The sequence below is a fragment of the Myxocyprinus asiaticus genome, chromosome 39, assembly GCF_019703515.2.
Source record: "Myxocyprinus asiaticus isolate MX2 ecotype Aquarium Trade chromosome 39, UBuf_Myxa_2, whole genome shotgun sequence".
NCBI classification, from domain to species: Eukaryota; Metazoa; Chordata; class Actinopteri; order Cypriniformes; family Catostomidae; genus Myxocyprinus; species Myxocyprinus asiaticus.
In genome coordinates this window covers 2,941,987-2,960,849 of record NC_059382.1, presented here as the reverse complement: position 1 = coordinate 2,960,849, position 18,863 = coordinate 2,941,987, and the positions used below count along the sequence as shown (strand labels likewise).

The 18,863-nt window shown below is 36.5% G+C and overlaps 1 pseudogene; it reads right to left on the bottom strand.

Moving 5' to 3' along the window:
* LOC127429624 (cytoplasmic dynein 2 heavy chain 1-like) overlaps window positions 1–1,016 on the bottom strand; it is a 94,923-nt pseudogene extending 93,907 nt beyond the window's left edge.
* Window positions 1,017–18,863: the final 17,847 nt, after the last annotated feature.

Here is an 18,863-nt window from a genome sequence, read left to right as displayed (position 1 = left end):
TACAGTGAAACGGAAATAATATCAGCCACGATTTTTTATGATTTTCTTCGTCATTATTTGATCAGACTGCTAAAAGTAAAAAAATAAATTTATAATAATTACACAAAAACAATAACTGTTTTTATTTTTGAGATAACAAAAAAAAAAAGTTTTTGCCTATTATAAAGATTAACGCTTTTTAATTTTATAACAGAATTTCAATTATATGATCAAACTGATTTTGCACAATCAAACTGCATCAAATCACATTTCAATACATAATAATATGTAATAGTTTAATTTGAAACAAAACCAAAAAAAATTACTCTGATGCAACTTTTGTAATAAAACTGAAATGCATAAATCTTTAAAACAAATTGAGTGTATACTGTACATGAAACTTATTGAGGTCAAGTGACAATTGAAATGTTTATTGTTACAAACTATATATTGTTTCACATATTATTTATAAAAAACAATATGCAGTATATACTGTGCAGTATGCAGTTAACTAGTATTCCATTCTGAACAGAGTCTATAAAACAAAGAAACATTCTGGAAAGAGTTTCAATGGTGCCAAAATCTGCATTATATGAACATGGGGTGTGTGTCCCCTAATGGTTTGTTGTACTTTTGTTAGGATTGAGTTCTCACGACACACTGCGGCATAGATGAACACAACTACACACAACACACACATGCATAATTCTTCTAGAACTGTTGGGCTGTCAAGGTCATTTTGGAACCGAAGAACAGAGACAAATGTTTAGTATCACCTGGGGAAAATAAATGTTCCTGGTTTCAGGACATTAAAGCTGACGTCTCTCCCCGCAGGACACACAAACGTACACACACAAACACACACTCAAGGTATTTCACATTTGAAATCCATTATTCTCCATGGAGCGCTGTTGAGAGCTCTCCAATGAACGCCGGCCTTCCCCTCCGGTGGAGAACTGTTGGCCGTCTGTGAGCGTTAATATGTCCTGTGCTGTCAGACTACGTTTGTGCTGTTTGAATACCTTCGGTACAGCCATATGACGTTTACTTTTGTGGCCTCACTGTGTGTGCGCTCTTTTCAGTGGTACTTTCTCTCCCTCGTTTCGTTCCATGTTGTGACTTTTTGTTCTGTGAAACACAAAAGGAAAAAAAACGGAGGATGATTTCATGAACAATTCGTAACTGTGGCGACATTTTAGTAAAATGATATGACGCGGCTCTGTAGACATATCGTGGCAGTTCCGTGGTAAAATGTCCACTGAGGGGCGCTAAAAGCGAGTTACATTTTCTCCCAAACAGATGAGGTTAAAATCAACAAATCTGACCTTCCTGCCCTAAACCTTAAAGCTAAACCTAACCGATAGTGTCAGAAAAAGCAAATACGACATGAAAAACACAATTTTGATGTCATACGATAGCATTGCGTACGGGAGAGGGTGAAAAGTAAGTGTTTATGTACTCATAATCTGCTGTTTTACTTGTGATTTGTGTGAAAGTTAATAAAAGTCGTTGTTGTTGTAGCGCCTCTAGTGTTCATTTCAACAGGAAACTGACGCAATGCGCACAACGAGACAACTAAAAATAATTTTGCAAAAATGTAGCTAAAGTAACGTGATTCTGTGAAAGCAGCTAAGAATTTTTTTTTATGCTTTTTTTTATATACAGTACAATGAAAGTGGATGGACACAGGGATTAGGTTGTAAAAATGGCAAAAAACATAAAAGTAGTCGATATGACCAGTGTGCTATATTTCAAGTCTTCTGAAGCCATGCAACAGCTTTGTATGAGGAACAGACTGATATTTAAGTCATTATTCACTGAAAATCTTCCCCTCTCATTCATGCTTATGTCTTAAGACACGTCATGTAAGTTTTGACACTGATGATGTACATGCATCACGGACATCTTATGTCTCTCGTAATCGATTGCAACGCAATGAGTTTGAATGATTTAGAGAGCAATATAACAGAGGATGCTGAAAGTGTGCTTGTCTACACCGTGCATCTAAAAATATCTACGGTTATAACACTCATTTCCATCATTTAATCATTATTTGATGAATTACTGCCGCCATGATCGACAGAAAATGCACATAAACTTCTCTCTTATATAAAAATTAATTTTACCACCTGCTTTCATCTGGTGTGATGTTAATTGCGCTAGGCAAATAGCACAGAGTTTCGTGAATGAAGTGCAATCAACAGTATAATGAGCCTAATTTACATAGAAAGGAGGTGTGTTTGTGCAGAAAGGAATGACAGTGACTTAATTTAAATACTGAAGATGGAGCGCTATTTAAGCACTGATTGCGCCTACTTAACCCTTATGTTATGTTCCGGTCATTTTGACCCGGACAACTTTTTTTCTCTCTTTTTTTTACAAATTTTTTTTCTTTCAAATTGGAATAAAATTCCTTGACTTTGTTCACATATGGTATCTGAAAACACACACACACACAAAAAATGAAAATTTTCTTTACATTTTGTTTGTTTTATTTCACTTTGTTTCACTTGTTGTGTTCCCGGTCAAAAATGACCGGCCATTGGAAATGAATGGATTAGACTACAAAATACAGAAACATTAAATGTTCAGGAGCATCCCAATCCTTTAGATGAGCACATATGTGGACGTGTGTTTGCACAAAACACACACACACACACACACACACACACACGTGTGTTTTGAGCGCCCTCTTGTGCATCGTCTTTCCATGTATTTCAAGGTCTACTTATCATATTATGTTGAGTTTGGGCTCGTTTGAATTGGGATAGTCTGCTGTAAGTTACGATATGTCATTTTCTATGTTATATGTGTGCTTTGGGAAGTAATAAGTAAAAACGTGACAAAAACATATTTATATACATATTTATTTATGTATTTATTTATCATCAGGGAGTGCCCTTCACTGACCCGTTATAAGCTCAGTTCAATGAATCCTTCTATCAATAAAAATGTATATTTTTAAACATGTTCAAAAAAGGAGTACAAAGGAGTCATAAAAACTAAAGAGGTTGATAAAAAAGATCTAATGCAATATATTGTGATAATATTTGCAATATGAGAGATTTACAAACAATTTTAGTGGGCCGGTCATTTTTGACCGGGATCACAAAATGTGTTAGCAGAAAACGAACACAACACACATTGCGGGTTGTTAATGAATAAGACGCCGTTTTTTACATTGAAATACAAACTGTTCTGTGAATTCGTCCCAGAGTCTCTGTAAAAATTCACCTGGATACTGTTTGCTTTTCACACTTGGAATAAAGTATGAAATTGGAATGCTGTGCAGAGCCGGAATGGGAATTCTCTCACTCTCTGCATGTCTGTGTGTGTGGATAGGCTACAGTACTGCATGGAATCTGGCAGAGAAGACAATTCCGAGTGTCTCATCGGAGAGATGGTCCGAGTCATTTTTCTGGCAATAAAACACAGACACAATGTTGAGTGTGTAGTGTGTGTGTGTGCGTGTTTGTGAGTGTGTTTTGTTAACTCAAGTATATAATTACAATAGTTTATAACAGAACGTTTCATAAGAGAAGTTGGTAATACGTTACAATAAGGTTCCATTTGTTAACATAAGTTAACAACATTAGATAACATGAACTAACAATGAATAACACTTTTATAGCATTAATTGTCGTTAATGTTAATTTCAACATATTTGAAAGGTTAAGACACTATAATGGCTTTTATTTTGAAAACACTTACATGTTCAAGCGCATTTCTGTATACGCGCATTTACTCTGTAACTCACGTGGACTTCATTACTTGACATACAAGTCACAATAATGGTGACAACCAAAAACACACATTAAGTATAAGATGAGCTCTGAATAATCGCAAAATGACAAATAACTGCAAGTTACAACAAATAAAATACCAGCAGCGTAAATAAAACCAGCAAACAGGAAAGCTATGAGCAGTACATAGACATTTGCGTAATTTATTCATACCGCAAAGCATTACTCATTTTACTGTGGATATAGATACTTGTCTACCTGTTTCCTGCAGCATCTTCACAAGGTCCTTTGCTGTTGTTCTGGGATTGATTTGCACTTTTCGCACCAAACTACGTTCATCTCTAGGAGACAGAATACGTCTCCTTCCTGAGCGGTATGATGGCTGTGTGGTCCCATGATGTTTATACTTGCGTACTATCGTTTGTACAGATGAACGTGGTACCTTCAGGCATTTGGAAATTACTCCCAAGGATGAACCAGACTTGTGGAGGTCCACAAATTATTTCTGAGGTCTTGGCTGATTTCTTTTGATTTTCCCATGATGTCAAGCAAAGAGGCACTGAGTTTGAAGGTAGGCCTTAAAATACATCCACAGGTACACCTCCAATTCAGTACACCTCCTATCAGAAGCTAATTGGCTAATTGTCTAAAGGCTTGACATAATTTTCTGTAATTTTCCAAGCTGCTTAAAAGCACAGTTAACTTAGTGTATGTAAACTTCTGACCCGCTGGAATTGTGATATAATCTGTCTGTAAACAATTGTTGAAAACATCTCGTGTCATGCACAAAGTAGATGTCCTAAACGACTTACCAAAACTATAGTTTGCTAATATGAAATCTGTGGAGTGGTTAAAATATGAGTTTTAATAACTTCAACCTAAGTGTATGTAAACTTCTGACTTCAACTGTATATCTGTATTTTACATATATTTATGTTTGTTATATATATATTTCTACATATTCTGGGCAACTAATTTTTTTTTAATTGTTTTTTTTTTTTTTTTTTTTTTTTTTTTTAATAAACATTTACACATAGTTATGGGTAATTGACATGAAAAGCTCTGTCATCAGTGTCCTACTGTGTGACACTTTCTTCATCTAACTATTTAAAAAAACTTTTTCTGATCTTGTATAGCTATATAAAAATATATCGTATATTATTATTATTATACGTGCTGTTTCCACAACCTCATAAGACAATAGTTTTTTTGCACTACTGAAAAAAAGTTGAAAGGTGATTAAGAGCTTTAAAAACTTGAAATGCTGAAAAAAGTTCTCTGACACGTTTATGATCTGAGCTATAAAGTGCTTAGTTTTTTAGAGAAAGCACTAATAATAATCCACTCATCACGTTTACTTTATGTTTTAAAGTTATGACCATTTTTGCACCAGTGGGGCCCATTGTCATGACTAGCTGTCAATCGACATGTCTTTTTCAACACAAAATTTGAAACTGAGCCGGAGAATGAAATCAATGAGGCGGCATGTTATGGTGTGGTGTGTTGCGGGCCGGGTTTGGTGGGCCGCTCTGGGCCAGAAAGTCCAGGGCCACTTTTTAGTCCCAGTCCGCCCCTGTCTGTGGGTGTACGTGCACAAACTGTACGTGTATTGTATATTGATGAAGTGGCGCAAAGCGCAATTTGCTATTTTCCCGAGAAATATGTCATTGCGCTAAGACGTTTCAGCATCAGGTCTGTTTTCTGCGCAAAGTCTAAATTCAGTTCCTGCATTTGCAGTTTGGACACTTCACCAGCAGATGGCAATAAAGTTAATGTCCAAACTCTGAAAAGATAGAGGAACGTCAAATTATGTCCTTGACAATCACTGTTGTAGCCGTTTTATGAAACAAAATTTTATGAGATTTGTGTAAAACTTTCCATAGGTCATGGTTTGATTTTCAATTAATATAATTTTTATTATGTACATATTTATAATTGTATTTATGATCTAATTTGTATTAGTACATTTCCACCTGTTGTCTTAGAGTGCACCGGTGGAAGAAGATGGAGAGGTTAAAATATTTGAATTTGGGGAGGTCGTTATATACGATTTGTTGACCACTTTGTTATTTTGATTATATTTTCATTTCGTTTGAAGTGTAATTTGAATTTAGAAATATTTTTGGTTTAATTTTTCACGTTTCAATAAATGAATTCAATCTTTCGCTAACAAAATCGACCGGTAAATGTGAAGTGCATGCAAAACTCCACAGCCTAACCTGTGAGAGAATTATGCGTGACATTCAACAAGGATGCAGTTAATGCACAAAAGACCGTAAGTCCATATTTCTATTCTTCTAATTCATTACATATAACCCATTTACACTACCAACTTCTTATAAATGTGCTGTCTTTGTTTATATCACTGGTACTTGACAGGCAATTGACTATATAGGATGCAGACAGTGCAATAACCGGAGAAGAACCTCTTAATTAAATTGCTCTTGACCCAGCCCATTAGTGCTTTGCATATGCAATTTCGCCAAACCCACTTGTTTCTAGACTTAGTGCATGCTTGCACGAATATACCAAAACTTCATGGCCATGCCCACTGACTTTGTGCATATGACTTAAAGCATAGTGCTGTGCTTAATGCTAGCGCTCTTAAAATAGGGCCCTTTTAGTTGTATTAATTTAAAAATTACAAATTCAATTTGATGGAATTTTGTTATGAAATGAAATACGTAATTCTTAAAAACAGGCTAAAATATTTTTTGCGTGAGAATCTATTCAATGGTTTGTTCACAATTTATTTTTTTAAATGATGCCATCATTTACTCACCTTCCTGTTGTTCCAAACCCATATGACTCTCTTCTGTGGAACACGAAAGGTAATGTAAGACATGCCGTTAGCCTCAGTCACCATCCACTTTCATTGTCTGGATGGCATGTTTTCCCTCAAAAAGTGCTTTTATCCCATTCAATCCCAAATTACTTCCATACTTTCCTCTGTCAATGCTTCTCTCTTTACTACTCTCTTCTACATGTTTGAACATTTCCTTGGCGTTTACATTTCTTCATCTCGCATCAACATTCTACATGCAGCCTGTCAATCAACACACAGACGCAGTCTCACTTTACTTTCCCGATGCGTGTCAAGCGTTGCTTTGATTGGCCGAATGCCAGGGAATTACTTTAAACATACATTCTTTAGTGTAACTGAACATCTCACATCAGCTCTGTTCCAAAACCAAGTCAGCTGCCTTGCTGTCTACTGTCTACATAGGCAGCATCATACAGTAACCGACATGTAACTTATTAGAAACGCTTTACATAGGCAGCAACCCCATGCACCACACAAATAGTGCTCTTACGATTGATTTCAAGTTTGATGTTGGCAAGTTTCTAAGCTAACAACATGATACTCTAATAAGCATAAAAACACATTGCACACACAAATATTGGGTAAAAAAAAATTTTTGAACCACTTTGTATTTTGGCCAAAACATATTAGAAGGTCTACCTTTTGGAAACTTGTCACCAGAAGTCTGCCTATGATGCCTTAAAATACTGTCTAGGTAGGCAGCTCACTAGGTTTTGGAACAGAGCAATACTCTCTTTCTTTATAACACACATTGTTTGTTTAAATTAGTAATGACAGAGAAAAGATATAAGTTAACAGACTCTAATTCAGTAGATATTCTCTCTCATATGGCTTAAAACTTCATTGTTTCATTAAAAACATTTCAAAAGACCACAATATATCTCTATAAGCTTAATGTAAATGCATGCATATAAGCGTAGATTTACTATACTTCATAAAATCACATACTTTCTAAAGTATGTTAAACTACTTTCTAAAACCATTAAAAACAGTAAGTCTGTATGTGTGTGTTTATAAAGCATCTTGAGGGTCTGTCATGCATTTTGGGGTTAAAGAGGTCATGACAACACACATGCCTGGAATTCAGTAAATCATATAATCATACATGTGGCTTAAACACAGAAGAGTCTAAACAATCTTAGTCAAATCTTTTCGTTGTAATTCAGCATTCCGTTTGTCATATTTTCCCAGGTATTAGTGAAATGCTTTAGTTATAAACTCGGCTGGCGACTGTGAAAGGGACATTTTAAACAAGACTAATTAGAATAAACAATAGGTGAAGCCAAGAAGGATGCAGAGGCAGGACTATTTCTTCACATTTGTCACATTTGTGTATATTTAGGAATGGGTTTTTATCGGTCAAATGTTTGGTGTGTGTGTGTGTGTGTGTGTGTGTGTGTGTGTGTGAGAGAGAGAGAGAGAGAGAGAGAGAGAGAGAGAGAGAGAGTGTGTGTGTGTGTGTGTGACAGAGAGAGAGAGAGAGTGTGTGTGTGTGTGTGTGTGTGTGTGTGTGTGACAGAGAGAGAGAGAGAGAGTGTGTGTGTGTGTGTGTGTGTGAGAGAGAGAGAGAGAGAGAGAGAGAGAGAGAGAGAGAGAGAGTGTGTGTGTGTGTGTGTGTGTGTGTGTGTGTGTGTGTGTGTGTGTGAGAGAGAGATAGAGAGAGAGAGAGAGAGAGAGAGAGAGAGAGAGTGTGTGTGTGTGTGTGTGTGTGAGTTTGTGTGTTTGTGTGAGAGAGAGAGAGAGAGAGAGAGAGAGAGAGAGAGAGAGAGAGAGAGAGAGAGAGTGTGTGTGAGAGAGAGAGGGAGAGAGAGAGAGAGAGAGAAAGAGAGAGAGTGTGTGTGTGTGTGTGTGTGAGAGAGAGAGGGAGAGAGGGAGAGAGAGAGAGAGAGAGAGAGAGTGTGTGTGTGTGTGTGTGTGTGTGTGTGTGTGTGTGTGTGTGTGTGTGTGTGTTTGTGTGTGTTGAAGAAAGATGCAAAATTTGTCTTAAAAAAAATGTCTTTGTAGAGAAGCCAAACTAAACAGCTGCAAATGCACACACACGTGCACACACACACACGCACACACACACGTGTAAAATTCAATCCTGCAGTGACAGCTCTGGTTCACCCCGACAGTCTATACAAACGTGAATTCTGAATTCACATTAAAAATAAAATAATTATTGTAAATACTCAACTAACATGTGTCAGCCATGCCATGTTTATTAAACAAAGAATATATATATATATTTGTATAATTTATTATTGTATATAAATTTGTAATACATTTTATTTTATTTTTTTTGTATTGATTCTTTACTGGGTTTTTTTATTTATTTTTTATTAGGAATTAACTGAATGACAATTCCTCTAAATATTCACCTAAAGTGTGTTGGCTACACTATATTTATATTTTTAATTATTTATTTTTAATACATTAATAATTTTTTTATTAATTATTTAGCATTTTTATTATTATTAGGAACTGACAATGATTTTTTTCTAAATACTTAACAAGTGTCAGCTACACAATGTTTATTAAACAAAAATGTATATATTTTCTGTAATTTTTTATCATTTATTTTTAATAAATGATTAATGTAAATATATATATATATATATATATATATATATATATAATAACAATATAGCAAAGGCAAAACTCGATATTTCTAAATTATAAACATTGTTTTCTGTCCATGTAATCATAAATGAAATGACCCGTCAAACATCATAATCTCTTTATCTCTTGATTTTACCCCTACTGCGCTTTTTTTCTACACTGTTTACAGGGTTCCCACAAGGTCCTTGGAGTGCTTAAAGTGCCTAAATTTAGCTTTTAGAAATGTAAGTACTGTACTTGAATACATGGAAAATCACCATGTTTTGTTGAAAAGTGCTTGAGCTTAAAATGGGCCATTTCTTCCATGTAATGTGTGTCCATCAAAGATGAGATCCCACTCCCCAGTAAAAGGAAATATTAATTTTAATCATAAATAGCACGGAAGCGCCAAAAAAACGAGACTTCTCTCTCATTAAAAAATGAACCGTAACACCTGTCCGAGTCTGTGAGATGCGCATTAAACTCTTAAAGTGACAGTACCATTATAGTTATACAAGTGAATATAAACTCAATGTTGTTACTTGTAAATTGTACACATTATTTCAAACATTGACAGCTCATATCATTATTATATACAATTTCAAGAAATCATAATAATTGATAGAAAGTAGATTTTTTTATATTTTTAAAAAGTTAAAATGTGATTATAGTAATCAAGACAAACTAATTATATATATATATATATATATATATATATATATATATATATATATATAATTTATTTTTAATACATTTAGTTATTTTTTTATTTTAATAATTTATTATTTAATCAACATTGTACCCCTAATGCTCTCGATTGAACTTAAGTTGTATTGAACCTGGACCATTCTTTTTGAACAGCAATTTTAGGACAAACTGTAGTTTAAATGTGACTGTATTTTAAAACTGTAGTTTATTATCTACTGTAATAAAAGTCGTTTTAAGGGTCAGAGAATATAGACAGGTCCTTCAGGTAACAAATGCAGGTTACCCATTTTACAATGTAGCAAGTGGAGTTGGAATAGCACTCATTTAAGACAGACTGACTGTAATTTAAGGCTGACCGTGTTTGCAGTGTGACAGCAGTCAGAATATGACTAATGAAAATGTGACTATAGTGTGGATTTAAAAGGTACTTAAAATGTCACTGCAGTTCAAATGTACACTGACACTTCTATGTTATACTGAGACTTTCCAACAGAGCCAAGAAAACTGAATTACACACTTCAGTTACTAATCCACACACACACACATACACCCACACAGTGAACCACTTATAAACCACCAGATCCTATCTGACTCTAGAGTACTTAACAGAACATTTAAATCAAACTCGACATGGGAAGGAGAGCGAGAGAGTTTGTGAGAAAGGAGAATCGAGGGGTAATGCCACACTGGTGATATCATCACTGTCATCTGCTTTGAAACAATGGTGTCAGACAGACAGGTGAATAGAGCAGCCACACTCTCACCTGCTGTAAAGGTGTGTCTCACAGCTGAAACCAGAGAGGCTTTTAAAGTTTCTGGTTACCGTGGAAACCAAGCAGAAAAATAGAGTAAGACATCGATTGCTTCCTTTTATCCCTTTAAACCAGACAGAGAGGGAGAGGGAGAGACAGACTGAAAGATTAGTGGATGGATGTTGAATTCAGTCAACTGTAGTAAAAATAATGTCAATAAGATCCCATTAAAAAATCTAAGTATAATTAATTACAACAGTAATTGTTACTACAATACAGCTGTACACTGTTTCAAGGAGATCCCATATTAATTTCACAGTGACAATATGGTTACCATAACTACAGTTTTCTCCAAAATACCATAGTTACTACAACCATTATAAGCATTTATAAGGGAATAAATCAGTTCCTGTAGATCAGTGTTTAATATTTTCATCTAATAAACAGAGTGTAGCCGACGTTAGGTGAGTGTTAATTGTCATTCTGTCAATACTTTAATAATGTAACCATTATTTTTGCTTTTTTTAACCTCTTCAACGGTGGACGAGGCCGGGAGATTGTAATAATTTTATGATTACAAAATAAAAGTCCCTGGATACACAAGTCAATCGTGTGTGGTTCCATTTGAAAGCTTAGAATATGAACTTTTCATAGAATACCATAACTTTTGCATTTATGTTACTTAAAATAAGAAAATAAGACCTGAAAACCTCCGTGTCGCAAATGAGTGCCACCTTTTGGTAATCAAAACGTATCAGCCAAGACCTAAGAAAAAATTGTGGACCTCCACAAGCCTAGTTCATCCATGGGAGCAATTTCCAAACGCCTGAAAGTACCATGTTCATCTGTACAAAAAATAGTACGCAGGTATAAACACGATGGGACCACAAAGCCATCATACCGCTCAGGAAGGAGACACATTCTGTCTCCTAGAGATGAACGTAGTTTGGTGAGAAAAGTGAAAATCAATCCCAGAACAACAGCAAAGGACCTTGTGAAGATGCTGGAGGAAACAGGCAGACAAGTATCTATATCCACAGTAAAACGAGTCCTATATTGACATAACCTGAAAGGCTGCTCAGCAAGGAAGAAGCCACTGCTCCAAACCTGCCATAAAAAAGCCAGACTATAGTTTGCAAGTGCACATGGGGACAAAGATCTTACTTTATGGAGAAATGTCCTCTGGTCTGATGAAACAAACATTGAACTGTTTGGCCATAATGACCATCGTTATGTTTGGAGGAAAAAGGGTGAGGCTTGCAAGCCGAAGAACACCATCCCAACCGTGAAGCATGGGGGTGGCAGCATCATGTTGTGGGGGTGCTTTGCTGCAGGAGGGACTGGTGCACTTCACAAAATAGATGGCATCATGAGGAAGGAAAATGATGTGGATATATTGAAGCAACATCTCAAGACATCAGACAGGAAGTTAAAGCTCGGTCACAAATGGGTCTTCCAAATGGACAATGACCCCAAGCATACCTCCAAAGTTGTGGCAAAATGGCTTAAGGACAACAAAGTCAAAGTATTGGAGTGGCTATCAAAAAGCCCTGACCTCAATCTGATAGAAGATTTGTGGGCAGAACTGAAAAAGCGTGTGCGAGCAGAAGGCCTACAAACCTGACTCAGTTACACCAGTTCTGTCTGGAGGAATGGGCCAAAATTCCAGCAACTTATTGTGAGAAGCTTGTGGAAGGATACCCAAAACATTTGACCCAAGTTAAACAATATAAAGGCAATGCTACCAAATACTAACAAAGTGCATGTAAACTTCTGACCCACTGGGAATGCCACCTACATTTTAGATTTGTATATTGTGATGGAAGGTACTAGATGAATAATTATTTTTCCTAGAACTTGCTGCTATCTAGTGGAATGAAATAGGACATTTTACAGGGAGACAGAGCAAACCGAACCTGAATTACATGCTTATAAATTTAGGACAATAACTACAAAAATATATCGTATTTTTTTTTTATAATTATGTTCATTATAAGATTGTAAACACATATAGTATTTCTAATAAATTATTGGAATCTTTTATTATTATTATATAAGGGGTTATCTGTAAAATGAGACAAAAAATAGGTCCACTGTATGTGTGTAAGATGAGCTTTTAAATTTGAGCGTTAAAAAAAAAAGCATGCGGAGGCCAAAAAATGCATCAGAGTTGAAAAGATTAAATAAACGATGGATGAGTCGAAGTTATTTGTATTTTTATTGTATTTTATTTTTTTTATTTTTTTTTTTGTAGTATACAAATTACTATAATTACTAACTATTAAACTACAATAATATCCAAACTACAAAGGATCATAACCTACACTCAAATTTATAATTAAAATACAATCTTTCCACTGGTCCTCTTTCACACAGAGGTGACTGTACTAACGGATGGTTCACATTATATCATAAAGCCAATTACGAAACTACAATTTTCCTATCATTACTCTTCTGCCTCATACAGACTCCTGCCAGCATTCAACTCTGCTTTCATTATGCCGTTTTTAAGTCTCACATGGGACGGAGCTTTAGCCCAAAACACCTCATGGGCATTAAGCTACACACCAATGGACGATGACATCACTGTGGGGGCAAACACACACCTCAGGCTCTGTGTGTGTGTGTGTGTGTGTGTGTGTGTGTCCATTCATGATTTCACAGAGCTGGAACAGCTTTTAACAAGCGATCACATTTACCACTGACTAATGCAATACAATACTACACACCACATAAAACACACACACACACACACACACACACACACACATACTGTGAAAAAAAGTCACGCTAGTGGCTAAGAGTTTCTATAGTTTATATAATGTGATATATGATATATAACTATGTATGGAAGATTTTGTGTATATATAGTGAGTCTGAAGGCATGCATTACATTTTATCTTCCTTTCATAGACAGAAAATATCACCGAATAGATCAAGTATGACTGTACAGGTCATGCTTTTTGGGAGATATGCCCAAGGAATTGTTGAAAGACAAATCATGTCATCATTTACTCTCCCTCATGTCGTTCCAAACCCAGCCAAGCTTTAAAATTTAAACTATGAAAATTCATTATAAAAATGCTAATTATTACATGTTTAAAACTATGATCATCTAAACAAAGAGTAAAATAAACAATTTCAATATTTACTGTGTGAAAATGGTTTCTATTCATTTTTACGAGGGAAATTATTTGCCCCAGTTTAGTTTTATCAAAAGTTAGTGTACTTGTTAACCACGTGGACAAAAGTGTCAGTGAAGAGCATGAAATATGAGACAAAACAAAGAACAAAGAATGGCCGTCATTTCCAATCAAGCATTAAGCATTTACTTGTTTCCATTGATCATGGTATAAATATTGGGGGGGGTTGTACTTGCTTGTTTTGATTATTAGGTGGGTTACCTCCCCCCCATCCCCCTTGGAATCTACACCACTGCTGTGGTGGGAATTTTCATGAAAAAATGACATAAATCTCCTGTGATGCATGTAAATGCACTGTTGGACCTTGTTAGTGGACAAAAAAAAAAAAAAAAAAAAAAATAGTGAGAGTGTTGACATTTTTTTTAATGAAATTTTATAGTCAAATGGGGCCTTAAAAGCCCCCATCCACTTTTGTTGTTTGGGAAAAGAGCAGCGTGACCATTCTTCAAAACTTCTACTTTTGTGTTCCACAGAAGAAAGAAAGTCATACAGGTTTGGAACAACATGAGAATGAGTAAATGATGGCAGAATTCTCATTTTAGGGTGAACTATCCCTTTAGCAGAATGAATAAAAAGAATGCAGAGAAAGAGAGGGAAATGTCATTACATAATCCCACACACACACCCAGCAGCAGTGCTTTGATGTGTGTTAGTATCATGTTAAATGATGAGGTGCTAGCTCAGAAGATTAGAGACACACACACACACACACACACACACTCCTACAGCTAGTTTACAGCTAGTTTACACAGACTGCGCTCCGCACGACTCTTTTCCAACAGACACCAGGAGACCCTTGGATATTACTCTTTACAAATAAGCTCCCCCCGACAACACACACTCTGCTCCAGCTGTCTTCTCTCCCATTGTGTGTTTCCACAGTGATGGACAGAGATTAGCTGCCATGGCAACCAGCACACTCCAGTCCTAAGAATTTTTCTTTACTTTAAACTAATGCTGGAAACTTCCACAGAAGCTCGAAACACACTTTTAGAAACTGTACTGTGTGGTACTGTAAACAGTATGCTGTTGGGATATTTTAGTGGTGTTTGCAAAAGTAAGCATGACTATGGCCCCGTGCACACTAGAGCTAAATACAGTTCACCTTTTAGTGCATAATCCTGTTCCGTCTGTACTCACACAGTTCACAGATACTATTGCTCAGACTTTGTGTTCAACAGAAGAATGAGCCAGTTCTATTGAATCTACAGCATGACCAGTGTAGTCCGATTACTGGACAAATGACTCTTATGAGCCGTTCTTTTGAATCTATATATATAATCTGATTCCGAAAGAATGACTCTTATGAGTCGATTCTTTTGAATCTATATTGAGAAAAAAACGGCGCTACCAGTGCAGCCTGATTCTGAAAGAATGACTCTTATGAGTCGATTCTTTTGAATCTATATTGAGAAAAAAACGGCGCTACCAGTGCAGCCTGATTCTGAAAGAATGACTCGTACAAGTCGATTCTTTTGAATCTATAGTGAGAAACAAAAGCGCGACTAGTGCAGCCTGATTCCGAAAGAATGACTCGTATGTGTCGATTCTTTTGAATCTATAGCGAGAAACAAACAGCGCGACCAGTGCAGCCTGATTCCGAAAGAATGACTCGTATGTGTTGATTCTTTTGAATCTATAGTGAGAAACAAAAGCGCGACTAGTGCAGCCTGATTCCGAAAGAATGACTCGTACGAGTCGATTCTTTTGAATCTATAGTGAGAAACAAAAGCGCGACAAGTGCAGCCTGATTCCGAAAGAATGACTCGTACGAGTCGATCCTTTTGAATCTATAGTGCGAAACAAAAGCGTGACTAGTGCAGCCTGATTCCAAAAGAATGACTCGTATGTGTTGATTCTTTTGAATCTATAGTGAGAAATAAAAGCGCAACTAGTGCAGCCTGATTCCGAAAGAATGACTCGTACGAGTCGATTCTTTTGAATCTATAGCAAGAAACAAAAGTGCGACCAATGCAGCCTGATTCCGAAAGAATGACTCATACGAGTCGATTCTTTTGAATCTATAGTGAGAAACAAAAGCGCGACAAGTGCAGCCTGATTCCGAAAGAATGACTCGTACGAGTCGATCCTTTTGAATCTATAGTGCGAAACAAAAGTGCGACTAGTGCAGCCTGATTCCAAAAGAATGACTCGTATGTGTTGATTCTTTTGAATCTATAGTGAGAAATAAAAGCGCAACTAGTGCAGCCTGATTCCGAAAGAATGACTCGTACGAGTCGATTCTTTTGAATCTATAGCAAGAAACAAAAGTGCGACCAATGCAGCCTGATTCCGAAAGAATGACTCGTACGAGTCGATTCTTTTGAATCTATAGTGAGAAACAAAAGCGCGACAAGTGCAGCCTGATTCCGAAAGAATGACTCGTACGAGTCGATCCTTTTGAATCTATAGTGCGAAACAAAAGCGCGACTAGTGCAGCCTGATTCCAAAAGAATGACTCGTATGTGTTGATTCTTTTGAATCTATAGTGAGAAATAAAAGCGCAACTAGTGCAGCCTGATTCCGAAAGAATGACTCGTACGAGTCGATTCTTTTGAATCTATAGCAAGAAACAAAAGTGCGACCAATGCAGCCTGATTCTGAAAGAATGACTCATGTGTCGATTTTTTTGAATCTATAGTGAGAAACAAAAGTGCGACTAGTGCAGCCTGATTCCAAAAGAATGACTCATACGAGTCGATTCTTTTGAATCTATAGTGAGAAACAAAAGCACGACAAGTGCAGCCTGATTCCGAAAGAATGACTCGGACGAGTCGATTCTTTTGAATCTATAGCGAGAAACAAAAGCGCGACAAGTGCAGCCTGATTCCCGAATGAATTACTCTTATGAACCAGTTCTTTTGAATCAGCAGTGTTAGACATACACTGCAACAAATTTTGTCCAATTCCCGAACGAATGACTCTTATGAGTCTGTTCTTTTGTATATACAGCATGATCAGTGCAGCCCAATTCTTGAACAAATGACTCTCATTAGTTGGTTCTTTTGAATCAACAGCTGAAACATACAATTTCCACTTTACACAATCTCCACTTTCACTTTCACATTCTTCTACTTTTATTTTTGGCAACTCGCATTCTTTGTGCATATCACCACCTACTGGGCAGGGAGGAGAATTTATAGTAAAACAATTACTTAAATATTGATCTGTTTATCACCCACACCTATCATATCACTTCTGAAGACATGGATTTAACCACTGGAGTCATATGGATACTTTTATGTTTCCTTTATGTGCTTTTTGGGCCTTCAAAGTTCTGGCCACAATTCACTTGCATTGTATGAACCTACAGAGCGGATATATTCTTCTAAAAATCTTCATTTGTGTTCAGCAGAAGAAAGAAAGTCATACACATCCGAGATGGCATGAGGGTGAGTAAATGATGAGTGAATTTTCAAATTTGGGTGAACTATCCCTTTAAGTAAGGGATTATTTGTGCTACACACACAAATGACACCTCAAATCATGCAGTTTGTTAAGGAGAGGTGTGATAATACTTTCCTAGGCGATCAAACTAACAATTTTCAACTGTTGCACAACAAAACAGGCAGAACAATAACATCTCATAGACTTACATTGAAGGATGGACCTGAGCCATATATGTATCGACAGAATATAAATATTTGGGATGGACTATTTTAACAAGGGCCAGTAAGCAACCACCAAGCAATTATTTAACAACGCCCTAGTAACCCAAGTCCATAGCAACCACATAGTAACTCAGAACACCTTAGTAATCACATTGCAATTCCCTGGTAACCATTCACAACACTCAAGCCTTTTCGCAGCAAGTTTTGCCAAGGCAAACGACACATATTTTCTTCAGAACATGTACAAATGTTGTTATGGAAATGCCATGGTAGGGACACTATAGCTCAGTGCTATAAAACACACACACACACACACCTTTGTTATTGTGTGTGTGTGTGTGTGTGTGTGTGTGTGTGTAGCGCCCCTCCACACACACACATTGACTTTTGACCTCTGACCTCTTGCTACCCACTGAAAGAATGACGGGAAAACAAAGAGAGGTCACGACACAAACACACAAATACAGTTTCCCCACACTAAATCCAGAGTGACAGGTTGACAGACAGACTGCAGCATAAACAGAACACCAATCAAAACTCTGGAAATAATAATTAAAATATTATGGATAACATGCATCAATATGTTAGTTCCTAAATGTTAAGCACTAACAGCCTCAGTCACCATTCATTTTCATAGCATCTTTTTTATATAAACGGAAGGTCTGAGGTGAAATGTCCACTGTGTGGCGCTAAAAGCGAGTGAAATGTTCTCCCAAACAGATGAAGCTTCTAAAGTTAGTGCTCTATCCAGTTTGAAATCAATAAAACTGACCTCCCTACCCTAAACCTTAAACCTAAGCCTAACTGGTACTGTCAGAAAAAGCTAATTTGAAATGAAAATCACAACCAAGTCATTATGTGGTGCTTCTATGACACTTTGGGCTCAAGTGTGGTCTCGCGTGTTCTTCAGGACTCCGCTCCTTTACATCACAAGTGCAACGCTCTATCAGTCAAGCTCCCGCTTAATTTAAATACACTCGAAAAAGCTTGTAAATGTAGTTGGTTATGTAATGCAAACGTTAAAATCTGTCATGTGCTACTTAGATGTCATAAGATAGCGTTGTGTGAGGAACAGTGGGAAAAGTAAGTGTTTATGAACTGATAATCTGAAGTTTTACTCGTGAATTGTGTGAAAGTGCATAAAAGTCATTGTTGTTGTAGCACCTCTAGTGTTCATTTCACCAAGAAACTGCAGCGAGACATGTAAAAATAACATGTAACATGACTAGAGACCAGGTGGGTGAACAATCCTTTTAAGACAAATCCGTCTGAAACAAATGAGGACACAGTTTGTCTGTTAACGGTATTTCTCTTTCCAGACTCTACAGTAAATTGAGTTGTGAAATCCATCTTGCATTAGTGCTGAAATCACAGTGTGTTTCAGAAATTACACATTCAGAGTGATCCAGACAACTCTGCTGGGATTGACCAATCAGCATTTTTGTGTCCAAATCTCTCTGAAC